Genomic DNA, 12,854 nt, shown 5'->3' on the forward strand with positions numbered 1-12,854 from the left:
CACGGAGACACAAAGGGAGCACATGCTGTTGGAAAAATGGTGTCAATAAACTTGCTAGATGCAGGATTGTCACAGACTTTCAATTTGTAAAAAGCACACTATCTGTGAGGAGCAATAAAGCAAGTTGCAATACAGCGAAGTATGCCCACATACAATTTTTATGTGTTAATTAAATCAGTATATTTTTCAAAGAGGACTTCTTGGAGATATTTCACAATATTAAAAGTATAAAAGTTAAAATGCTATGCAACGATGAAGAGTCAGCATTTTTCAAACTACTTAATACATTTTTAAAAAGAAATAAAACCCTTTAATGGTTCTCATTCTTTATAGTATAGTGTACAAACCAAATATTAGGTTTGCTATGTTTTTATACTCCTATTTGTTTATAATTTATAGTAAGACAAAATTTTAAAGGTCAAAGGACAATTCTCATTATTATCATCTGTTGTTAAGATTGTTTTCCAGAGATTGTAAAGTTATTTCAATATCATGGAAAGTGAAGACTGCCTATACTTTGTGCAGGTATGTATCAAAATAACAAGCAATGTGAAAGACTGCCTATACTTTGTGTAAGTACGTATCAAAATAACAAGCAAGGTACTTTGACTGTATAAGTACCTATTGAAATAATAATAATAAACAATGTTGAGAACATGATTTCAAACTTAATATAATCTAATGACTTCATATGCAGGATCAGACCTTAAATAAATTATTTTACTGTTTAGTTGCTGCTTAACAGATTACAATATTAATCATTATCTTATTACAATTTAACACATATTACTTCTTACGCTTCATGCCCAGTAATGCTAGGACCTCAGAGCCTTTAATCCTATTTCACTTTCTCTCACCTTTCATGTTATTGTTGCTATGGGTTTTAATTCCGTGTTTCTTTAAACTGTAAGACAAGCTTATCCAAACCCATTGCCCACCAGGTGAATGCAACCCAGAACGGCTTTGAATGTGGCCTAACGTAAGTTCATGACTTTAGTTGATTGCATCATTTAATCTTCAGAATAATCACATAAAATATGTTTGTTTCTTTTTTTACTGTATAAGAAAATTGTGGCACAGAGAGTTTAAACTTTTTTATAATACATGGGTGAGGGAAGCCCTAGAATGAAGCAAATAATAAGAGAAACACAAGGAAGAGAAAGTGGACTAGGAATGGAATTGTACTGGCTGTTTTATGTTTGCTTTTCCTTTTGTTTTCTTTGTTTGGAGGGAAGGGCCACAGTGTTAATTCTTTATTATAGGAGCTTTTGTACATTAGAAAAGTTTATATAATGATATTATCCCAGAAGTTAAAATCAATAAGTAATTTAATTATAACATTTTAGATGAACATATGCATTTATTTTTCTAATTTTAATTTTAATTTTTTAAATTTTGATTTTATTTATGTATTTATTTTTGAGACAGAGTCTTACTATGTCATCCAGGCTGGAGTGCAGTGTTGCAGTCTCAGCTCACTGCAACCTCCACCTCCCGGGTTCAAGCGATTCTCCTGCCACAGCGTCCCAAGTAGCTGGGATTACAAGTGTGCACCACCATGCCCAGCTAATTTTGGTATTTTTAGTAGAGACAGGGTTTCACCATATTGGCCAGGCTGGTTTTGAACTCCTAACCTCATTATCCGCCCGCCTCGGCCTCCGAAAGTGCTGGGATTACAGGCATGAGTCACCACACCTCGTGAAATTTATGTTAATAGGATTCATCAACTTCATTAGCTTTCAGAGACTCTTAATATCTTGAAGAAAAAAAGAACTGTGAATAAAAATGATGTTATTTGTTAAGAAATTCTACATTCTTATTAAACAGTGCCAGCATAATAAAGTGAAATGACTGATTCAAAATGAGAAAATGAAATTCTTTCAGGTGACCTTTAAAACTAAAAACTCTTTGCTAGGAAACATATTATGGATTAAGTAAAAGCAATACCACTTAGTATAAATCCTTTTGGTTTTTGGTCAATGATTTGATTTACTCTAGAGTCAACAATTTGGTGGCCCATTTTGAATGTAAAAATATATCATTAAATTTTGTTTCATCATTTCACTTACAACTTCAGATGGAATTTAAAGTGAAGGCACTCTGCTGTCTCACGTACGTTACATTCACCAATCTTTTTACACAGAACTGGAGTGAGTGTCATATATTGTGCCTACATACCAACCTGAAAAAGTAGATTCTATATGCTACATATCCTAAAGAAACGTCCATATTTTAACCTAGTAAGTAAGCCAGATTCTTTGTTACCAGAAACTCAGGCTGTGGACTCCCAACAGCAATATATCATTAATGTGAAAGTACGTAAAATGGAAAGCATGTAAAAAGTCACAAGAAAATACAGAGAAAATATAGAGAAGTGTCTATCAATGCCAAATACGCATATATGTATATGGGGGAATATCAACACTAAATAATATATCCTAGATAGAGAAAGAGTTCAGATTTTGACTAAGATGGGAAAACATATTCTAGTCAGAAGGATAAATATTTGAAAAGATGCAAAACCTTGACCAATAGCACAGGGACAAGTATATTTTCCAAATGATATGGACTGGATCCTATAGATCAGTGGTCTGCAAACGTGATTCCCACACCAGCAGCAGCACTTGTGAATATACTCAAAATGCACATTCTCAGACTCGACCCTAGATCTACTGAACCTCAGAGTCGGGAGGTGGGTCCGCTAAGGTGTGTGTTAACAAGGTTTCCATGTGATTTAAGAATCACTACCGTTGAGACTGAATTTTAAATCAGGTGAGTGATGTGATCGAATCTAAATTGTTGAAAGATAATTCATCAAGGGCAGTGGGGCCTGGGAGTCTAATTGGAGATGGTAGTTAGAGATAGGGAACCCATCAAAAATCTATTGCAATGTCCTCTGATACACAGTAGTTACACCATAAAATAAACAAACAAAGAAACAAAAAGCCGACAGGCATTTTTTTAGGATATGGATCACATTCTACTTCATATTTATTTTTCTACTTCATATCAGATGATGTCTGCTCCAATATCTGATACACAGTTGGTCTTAATTAATGTTTGTGGAATAAATGCTGAATAGTATAGGTGATAGAAGCGAAATGCTTTAACCAAGGCAGAAACTAGAAGTGGCTTAAAAGTGTAAGAATGTTGTGACATATTGCGTTATATAACTAAAATTCTCAATTTGATTCTGGGGTGGGTGAGTTCAGTGGCTGAATAACAACATTTTCAGAGTTCTCCCTGTCTTGCTACTCTGCCATCCTCAATGTTTGGGCTTTTTCCCCTCCAGTTTGTCCCGTCATTGCTACAAAATGGCTGTAATTGGTAATAAATTCTCCCACAGCCACACACAAAGGACATGAAGAGAGGACTGTTTCCTTCTTGTGTGCTTCCTTCAGCAGCAGCAAAATGTTTCCAGACCCTCACTTCCTCCTCCACTGTCAGAAAAATATTCTCTTGTTTGCTTTTGACCAGAATTGTACCATATGCTCATTTCTTAAACAACCACAGGCAAGAGAGTGGAATTACCAACAGAGATTGATGCTAATTAAGATTCACCTTGGTGGCTGGCGTTACTTCCAGCCCTCTTGGAAGAACACGGCTTCTGATACTAACCGAAAGTGGCGGGGAGTGGAAGATCATGGCCACGGGGTAGGAAAGCAAGGGAATTACAGCAATCATGCCTTCTTCGAGAGTTGTTGAGAGGGTAATGCATGTGAACCCTAGGCAAACATTAATTATTAATAATCAGCCCTTTTGGAGCACCTACAGTCTACCTTATATAGCACTAAGTGCTTTTAGGGTTGGTTTAAGAGACAGTGCATTATGCAGGAAGAATTGCAGGCACATAACCCATTCTTAGGTATTTTCAAGGTCTGCCTTTGTAACTAATCGGCTTTCTGACTTCCATCACTTAGGAAATCAGTGTTTCTTTTTATTGATGATAATACATCTGCCTTATATCCTTCTCTAGGTCACTGTGCACATAAATTTTCCCTGATAAACAGGAAATTACACTATTGATTGCTTTGTCTATTATCAAAGGCCATCAGTCCCAGCTAATAAAGTGGGAGGATTCTAATCTTCTGTGACTATCTATTTAATTCGCAAGTGTTACACACACTCTCTCATTGAATTCTTACACACAACCCCGGAGGAAGGAGTTATTATTCCCACTTAACAAATTAGAAGTCTGTGACCCAAAGACTCTAAAGTCCTTGATCTAATTGACCCCAACCTATAGCTTATGAGTTGTGGGAAAGGATTTGCACCCGTGGCCACTGGAACCCAAGCAGATGCTCTCTCCTCCATATGCGCTGTTTATTAGATAGGACTGTATGGGCCAAATGAGTCAAACCTGAAGAGGCAGAGACAGTGTGGTCCGTTCAAACATTGATTGTTCCGTTCTTTTCTCTCACAGTCCAGGGCTCTCAGGAGCCATCTCTCTAACATAGGGCCATGTAGTCTTTAATAAGGGCTTAGAATAAGAAGACTGAGCTTTTAAGTTTATTTTCAAAATGAACTTTTAAAAATTGGCTTTCCTTTTTATTTATTTGAAATGAATAAGACAGTCTCCCAGGCGAAGAGGTTGGGGAAATACAGGATTGTAGAATTTTGCTGGAATTTCTGGAATTAGCTATGTCCTGGGGCATTCCTGCTGCCTTGAGCCTGGCGCCTTTCATGTATGAGGGGATGTGGCTGAAGGAAGGGAGGCTGGGTGTTTTGAAAACAAAATACTTTGTATTATCCTCAGGGCCTGATTCACTGGGCTGTGTGCAGGAGAATTAAGAGAATTTACTTTTAAAAGAAACTCTTGGTAACTGCAGGCTGTGGGAGCTTGGTTCGAGCAAGCAGCACCTACTTCAAAGGGTTTCCCAGAGAAATGCCGGTGTGTCTCCAGCTGCAGCTGCCGCTCCTGCATGGTTTGTGTTTTCTCTGATGCTCAGGCACCAAATGCTTTAGCCTCTGAGGACAGCAGAGATGAGGGAGCAAAACAGTAATGTTGTCTGTGTCAATGGAAGAGCAGCCACTAATATTCAGCAGGAGAGAGTGCCTTCTAAATACATTTGTAAAAAAATACTTCTCTTTCTATTCCTTTAGCTAACTATGGTGTGTGGTGCCTGAGTACTCTCCAGTAGGATGTGTAGCTCATCTGTCTATCATCTGCCTATTGAGAGAGATTTTAAGGAAATGGCTCACAGGATGGCGGGGGCTGGCAAGTCAGGGTAAGAACACAAGCTGGAGTTCCAGGAAGGAGAAGTTGCAGTTTGAGCCCAAAAGCCGTCTGCTTGGTCGAATTTCCTCCTTGGCAGAAAATCACTCCTAGTTCTAATAAGACCTTCAATTGATTGAAGGAGGCCCACCCACACTGTGGAGGGCAGTCTGCTTACTAAAATTCCACTGGTTTAAATGGTAATTCCATCTGAAAACACCCTCCAGAAACATTTAGAATAATGTTTGACCAAATATCTGGGTATCATGGCCCAGTTAAGTTGACACAGAAAAGTAACCATCACATGTGGCTTAGCCTACATTTAAGTGAAGACTTTCATCATTTTTTAAAGTCCCAGATCCATTGAGCACAACAGGTCTTTTGAGCCATGTTTTTGCTGTCACAAAGCAGGGATACACCATCTTTACCTGTCCACGATGAGCCTTGCAAAGATTAAGAGAGTTTCTGGGCAAATAAACTCATCCTATATAGAATGTGAGCCAAATCCTCAGACAGCCAGGTGTTCACAGGTAAAATGGAGCTAATCTCAAAACATCTGCTTTTTGAATGTTTTTATCTTAGCAATAAAATAATAATCCATCCATTCACCCATGTAATTTCTTATATTCCTTTTTTTAGGCAAGCAAAAAAGGTGTGTGATATAAAACGTTGGCTTCAAATTGAACATTGAAATGCACAAAATGTAAGGATTGAAATGTCACTAAATCAAATGTTTACATCTTTAAGAACCATGGTACCCAATACCTACCAAGGCTATTTGTGGTGTGGAAACTTTAAAAGTAAACCTGCTGTTTAAACATATGATACTTTTACAAAGAAGTTGCTGTCAGTTTTACTTTGAGGAGTGTAGCTATTTTTACATAAGATCTCAATAGAATTCCTAGCCGCATGTGGTTGAGACTTGTCTGGAGATGACATGCTTCTCCAGCTGTTGTAAAAGGATAACTTATTAAAATGCCCACCTCACTTCTCTTTTTGAGCCTCTCTCTAGCCTGAAAGGGTTTCTTATTTGATTATGATGCTCTAGGTAGTTTGTCAGCTGAAGGAGAGCTTCATATGTTGAAAACAAAAGAGGCTACTGCACTTAGGACCCTTGATTATAAAATGAATTGAAAAGTCACCGTGTTCTTGTTACAGAACTGCTCAACTGTAAACATTCTCTTTCTGATGCTTTACTTTAGCTATTTTCTGCCGAAGCAAAGGGTGATGCCTATTTGAGAAGTCCCACAGCCTGCAGTTCCTCACCTTATCACTCACTCTAAACCATTCCTGTGTCGCAATGCCATCTGCAAGACAGGCTGCTGCCTTTATGGCTGCTGCTAGGGGACAACGAGGTCATTATTTTCAAGGCCAGTTTTGCTGTATGTTTTGAAACAATATTCATGGTAGCCTACTACTCTGTATCTATTTATCCGGATAATCAACTAATATGAGGCACGAAAAATATGCATCAATATCAACAATGTTAGAGTGATGTTCAAATACGATAGAACCACGATGCTTGACACAAATTTCCTTAGACTATAAAAATAAGTCAAAATAAAAGTAAACCATTCTGTAATTCTAATTCTTGATATGTGTCTTTCTTTTACTGTCTCATAGAGCTCAGAAGAGTTGGGCTACGTAGCTTAACAAGAGGGCACTGCTCCAGATCTCAAGGGTATCGACCACATAGTGTCTCCTTAGGTCACTTGTAGACTGTGTTTTCCAATGTCTCTCCTCCAGGCATATGAATGAGTTCCTTCCTCCACTGTCCTGGCACACCTTCTCTGAACATATATCATACCCATCCTTGAAGTTGAGCTCCAGCATCACTTCATTCAGAAAGCCTTTGCTGACTCCACATTTGATTTGGACACCCTTTTTACACTTGGTTTCATAGCCTTCTCTTCTTTCATCTCATTAATTTTTCATCACCAGGCTATCATCATGGTCATTGCATTGTGAACACAGCACAGAAAGGGATGCTGAAACTGGCCGAGAGTGTAGGCTTTACTATCATCTTAGCCTTCACCTCCTACTCATCATGTACACCTTCATTGTCAGTCTTCTTCACTATCTTCTTATTTGTCATTCATCAGTGCTATATTTGCTTTGTATGTATTGTGTTATGTAATCTCCATGTAATCCCTATGACATCAGTGATACTACATATTCCTGTGCAGCATGCAAAGGCTTTCGGAGATTAGAAACATGCTAAGGTTTATGCTGCGATTCATACCTGTAGTCTGGCTGACTCTAGAACTCTGAGCAGATTGTCACAGAACCCCAGTAATAGCAATTAACACTTTTTAAGAGGAGGGTCCTTCCATTATCCTCCACAATACTTATTAACATGCCACATAGAGAGACAAAATTGCAAAGCATCTGTTGATATAACAAATTTGAATGTCATGTGCTAAGAGAAGCAAAACCCACTTATTCATGGCCACAGTTTCTGCTTCTCAGAGTTAGAAGTACCGAATTATGGCACAAGTTTTCATCTTTCCTTGGACTATCATCAACACATAATTTCTCTAATCTTTGGGATGTCAGAGATCAGCCCCCACTTTCTATCTAAGGCTGGTTACATATACCTTGACCACATTCTTATGAGTTGACAGTCTTGGTTAGGAAAGTGTCTATAGAATAAACCAGAGTGATTGAGTTGTAAAAGCCACCCTACATCCATATGTTTAAGGCATTATTTATTCCCATCAAAATAATTTGTATATAATAAATTAAAAATCTAATTATTTGAGAAATAGATAGTGTCTCCTGCACGTATAATCCTTAATGTTTGCCTTTGCAGTGCTTAGGGGAAGTTACATATATGTCTGTGGAGGTATCAGTAGATGAAAGTATATACAAATGACCCTCATCTTGAAAACTAATGAGGAAAGACTTGGGGACAGTGTCCTATTATCTGAGTGACAAAAGAGGTAGAAAGAAGGATAGAAATAGCAAGTGGTGACAGTAAAGATAAAGGCTGGGAGAACAGCTCCCAGTAGAGAAGAACACTGGAAAAATCACAGGATTTGGACAGAGAGAGAGATTTGGACAGGGTTTCAAAGCCACATCTGCCATGTCCAGACAGGTGAACGTTGGCACGTTTCTTAAATTCTGTTTCAGGCTTTTCTTACATAAAAATTTACATCAATCTTGTTTAAAATTGTTAGAATTCAATAGACAATAGACTCAAGACAGGATCTCTCACCTAGCAGGAGGTTAAAATACATCTACTTTCCTTAACTTTTGGTATATAAACACATTTTAAATGATTTTTTAAAAAATAAATATATTTTGTATTCCTTAAAGAGAGAAAGAAACCCTCCAGCAATGTATTTCTACATTTGCAATTATAATCTCTGATTCTGGGGTCAAAAATTCTTGGGAGCCACCAGGTCAGCTCACTACTCAGAGCAGCACAGGAGAGAAGCTCTGGATACCTGCAGACTGTCTTCCTGGAAGAATAACACTCAGAAAAGCTAATTAAAGAAAAGAAATGTTTCCCTCACATGCTATTTGGGGTTATGATAACAGTTACCCTACTTGTAGCATAAATCATTTTCACAGGCATTAAAATTTTTAGTGATTCTTTTTTCCCCAACATTTTATTTTGAAATGTTTAAACAAAGAGAAAGCTGGGGAAAGACTACAATGAACACAAAGTAGCCTGTTTCTCAGGCTCAGTATCTTTTAGCTCTTTGCTATATTTATCCATTGATCTATTTTTATATGTATGTTTTTTTCTACTCATTTATTGAAAGCAAATTATATACACGATGACAATCCATGCATAAAAATAAAATAGTCCCCTAGAGCAACCCAATACCATTTTTATGCTTTGAATAATAACAGTAATTCCTTCATAATTTATAATACCAAGCCCATATTTAAATTTTCCAATTATCCAAAAATATTGTTTTTGATGGCTTTTGTATTGGATAAGAATCTGATCAAATTTTATTCAATTCATTTGGATTTCATTTCTCTTTTGCCTCTTTTAATCTAGAAAATTCCCTACATTTTTAATTTATACTTACTATTGTTTGGCAAAACATTGAAATTTGAAGAACACAGGAGTATTGTCCTGAAGAACATCTAAAGGCTGAGTGGGTCTAAGTCGTTCTGGCAGATAATTCTGTAACTCAAGAATGTCCTGTAAACTAGACGTTAGTTTATTTGGTTAGAATCAGGTTGAACCAGTTCGGTGAGAAACCGTGTTATTGATTGAATTGTGCCTCTTCAAAAAAGATGCACTCACCTTCTTAGATTATGATCTTATTTGGAAATAGGGTCACTGTAGATGTAATTAGTGACAATAAGGTCATATGGGAGTACGATGGCCCCTGTAAGAAAATGTGAAGACGAATCTGCTCAGGGAGAACAACCTGATGACAAAGGCAGAGATGAGGGGTAAGCAGCTGCAAATCAGGGGCTGACAAGGATTGCCAGCACCCCTCCAAAACCTGGGGAGACAAGGAAGACCTGCCCTACAGGTTTCGGTGGAAGCATGGTGCTGGCTGATGTCTTGATTCCTGACGTGCTTGAAGCAACGCAGTCTGTGACTGCCCTTGGTTAAGGCAGCCTAGAAAACTAGTGTCGAAGCAAACTAAACATGACCTGAGAAGGACTGCGTACTTCTGTATTTGAGGCCTTGCAGATGGACTGTAACCTCTCTTAATTGTCAGACAAAACTGAAAACCTAACTTAGTAGTGTGCACCTGTCACAATAGCTGAGTGTTGGCCAATCCAGCGGCCATACTTCAACCACTCGTAGACTGCTGAATGTTCAAAATGCATTCAAATAGGGCAAAGACCAGCTTGTAACCAATCCCACTGTTTCTGTGCCCCACTTCTGATTCCTGTACAACACTTTGCCTTTTTTGTCTATAAATTTGTTCTGACCATGGGGCATCCCTGGAGTCTCTGTGAATCTGCTGTGATTCTGGGGTCAGCCTGATTCGCGATTCAGTCACTGCTCAATTAAACTCCTGTAAATTGAATTCAGTTGAAGTTTTTCTTTCATCACCAGGAAGGTAGGCAATGCTGTGTACGTGGCGCTAAACTGCGTTGGAGGCGCATGGCGCCACATGCCTCATTATTTATGGTGCTAAGTCTGATAACTTGGTGAAGATTGAGAAGCTTAATTATAATGCTATGTTTTGTTTTGTTTTCCTTTCCAATTAACAAGTAGAACTAACCTTTGGAACTGTGGAAATAGCCTTCCCAACAAGTGTTCAGAAAATGACTTTAGTGTCCGTTAGTAATTGATAATTCTTGACTGAATCAATTGTTTTTTTTTTTTTTTCAAGTTGAAAGAGGATGTTTTCTAGCTTCTTCCACGTTTATGGACTAGTCTTTTTCTGCAAAGAGAAATTTTTTTCTTCATGAACTGGGATGAACTACGATAGTTCTACCTGAAATGCAAGAAAAACATCTAGTTGTCACCAGTAACGATGTCAAATGCTGTGCATTCTCCACCCTACCCCAACCTCACATCGCCACAAACACGTGGCTTTTTATTGATTCAATGTGGCATGATAAAATACAGTGAGTATTCACTTTTGATGTTGATTTATCCCACATTTGGCCAATAGAGGCAACTTTAATCTAACTCTTTTGTCCTTTAAACATACCCTCCTTGGTTTTTTGTATCTTGCTGTTTTCTGGAACAAGACATTCCAGGATAACTCTGTCCTCTGTCTTAGAATTTCTCCAAGTGTTTTTTAGTTCATTTACTGGAAAATGGTATTTAGAAACAATGATTTAGATACTAGTGGTTCTGATTACTTTTAATGTGTATTTCTTTTAGGTTCTTTCAGCAAAGAGAGCTAGGAGTTATTTTTAATAAAAGATCCTTACCTCATAGTCACATTTCCAATTTAAATTTAACATTTCAGGGTATTTTCTTAACTTCTTATGTGCTGTTATATATCTGTATCTGTTTTTCTTTCTGACACTGGAAATCTCAGTTTCTTATATAACTTTAACATATATTCTTATATGTTATATGAGAAACCTTATCATTTGTTTTAACATAATTTTGTCTTTTTTTTTCAGGAATATTCCAATGTTTCCATCATAGCAATTTTACAAATCTATGTTTATTCTTATTTCAAATTTTGTTTCATTGTTACTATAAATGATCTATTTTCTTATAGTTTCTACCTTGTGTTATTTTAAGAGTGCAGACAAGCTTAGTATTACATCTTCTTGTGTTGTTGAAACTATTATCGTTAGAAAATATTCCTGTTTAACCCCATTGATATTTTCTGCTGCCTGGTATAAAACACCTGCTTTATTTTGATTGTTTGTCTGTTTGTTATGGTTGGCATTTGCCCATCATAAATTTAATTGCTTCTTTCTTTAGATTTCAGTATGTCTACCAAAATTTTCCTATATTTATTTATCATTTATTTATCTTTTATTTATTTTTTTGAGACAGAGTCTTGTCTTGTCTCCCAGGCTGGAGTGCAGTGGTGTGGTCTTGACTCAGTGCAACCTCTGCCTCCCAGGTTCAAGCAATTCTCCTTCCTCAGCCTCCCGAGTAGCTGGGATTACAGGCACATGCCACAATTCCCAGCTAATTTTTGTAATTTTAGTAGAGACAGGTTTTCACTATGTTGGCCAGGCTGGTCTTGCACTCCTGACCTCAGGTTAGCTGACTGCCTCGGCCTCCCAAAGTGCTGGAATTACAGACCTGAGCCACCATGCCCTGCCTCAAAATTTTCCTTTAATAGGATGATTTAGTCTATTCGTATCCATCATAATTACTTAATGAGTTTCTCTTATCTCATTCTTTAACTTTCTTTTTATCCTGTTTATCTTCCTGTTTTATGTCTCACCTTCTCTTAGAATGACTTTTGTTCCCTTCATTCCATTTTCTTTATTGGTTTCTGTGCTCTGTGCCCTAATTTTGTCTTTCTGTTGGCTATTAAACTAATCTTACACATTTCTACTTAACTTGTCAAAATCTAAATTAAATCAATAGTTTTGTCTTTTTATTTGAAAATAAAAGGAGCTTTTGGTCATTTGTACTACAAAATTAAAAAGCTTTTACTCTACTATATTATAATTTCAAAATTAATACCAAGTTCCTTCTAATAGATTATTCTTGAGCCAAAGTAAAAATATATTTCTATATAGATCTCTTAATTTGCAAAATTGATGATTTCAAATAACCCTGCTTCACAGTCAGTAATTCAGGTCTTTATGACTTATGTGAAAATGTCCCTCATTATCACAAAAGGTTTATGTCAAGAAGACCATAGTTTTATAGCTTCTTGTTACAAATTTTTGAGTGTTCTGATTCTGGACACAATTATTGGTTAGGGCATAAAAATTGCATTTGGGTTGTGATTAACTTGACTTAAGCTGAAGGCCAGTCTGTTTTAAACTGGTAATAACCAGAATTAAGACCTCAGTATTTAGGAAGAAGTTTCTTCAAGATTCATCAATCAGGAAAATTTACGGATGACCATATGTTTAAATTGGTCTTTTTGTAGAAAAACACTAAATAATTCATTATAGTTTGCTGCTTTGAGGCACATGAAGATACCGTTGGTAGCTGCAAGGATATGTTCTCAGTGACTGTTAGTGGTACAATGACAACCAGGACAGCACAGCCCAGGTC

General features: G+C 37.1%; 1 long non-coding RNA gene across 2 annotated transcripts in view; it reads left to right on the forward strand.

The window, feature by feature from the left end:
* Positions 1-12,854, forward strand: part of LOC117063046 — a 53,912-nt gene that overhangs the window by 38,589 nt on the left and 2,469 nt on the right. The window contains exons 3-5 of one of the 2 annotated variants that reach the window (XR_004428694.1): positions 457-525; positions 5,855-5,918; positions 10,534-10,771. This is a non-coding gene — a long non-coding RNA (uncharacterized LOC117063046). The remainder of the gene's footprint in view (positions 1-456; positions 526-5,854; positions 5,919-10,533; positions 10,772-12,854) is intronic. The other variant, XR_004428693.1, reaches the window with a different exon arrangement.

Source organism: Trachypithecus francoisi, unplaced genomic scaffold, assembly GCF_009764315.1.
Source record: "Trachypithecus francoisi isolate TF-2019V2 unplaced genomic scaffold, Tfra_2.0 Lachesis_group17, whole genome shotgun sequence".
NCBI classification, from domain to species: domain Eukaryota; kingdom Metazoa; phylum Chordata; class Mammalia; order Primates; family Cercopithecidae; genus Trachypithecus; species Trachypithecus francoisi.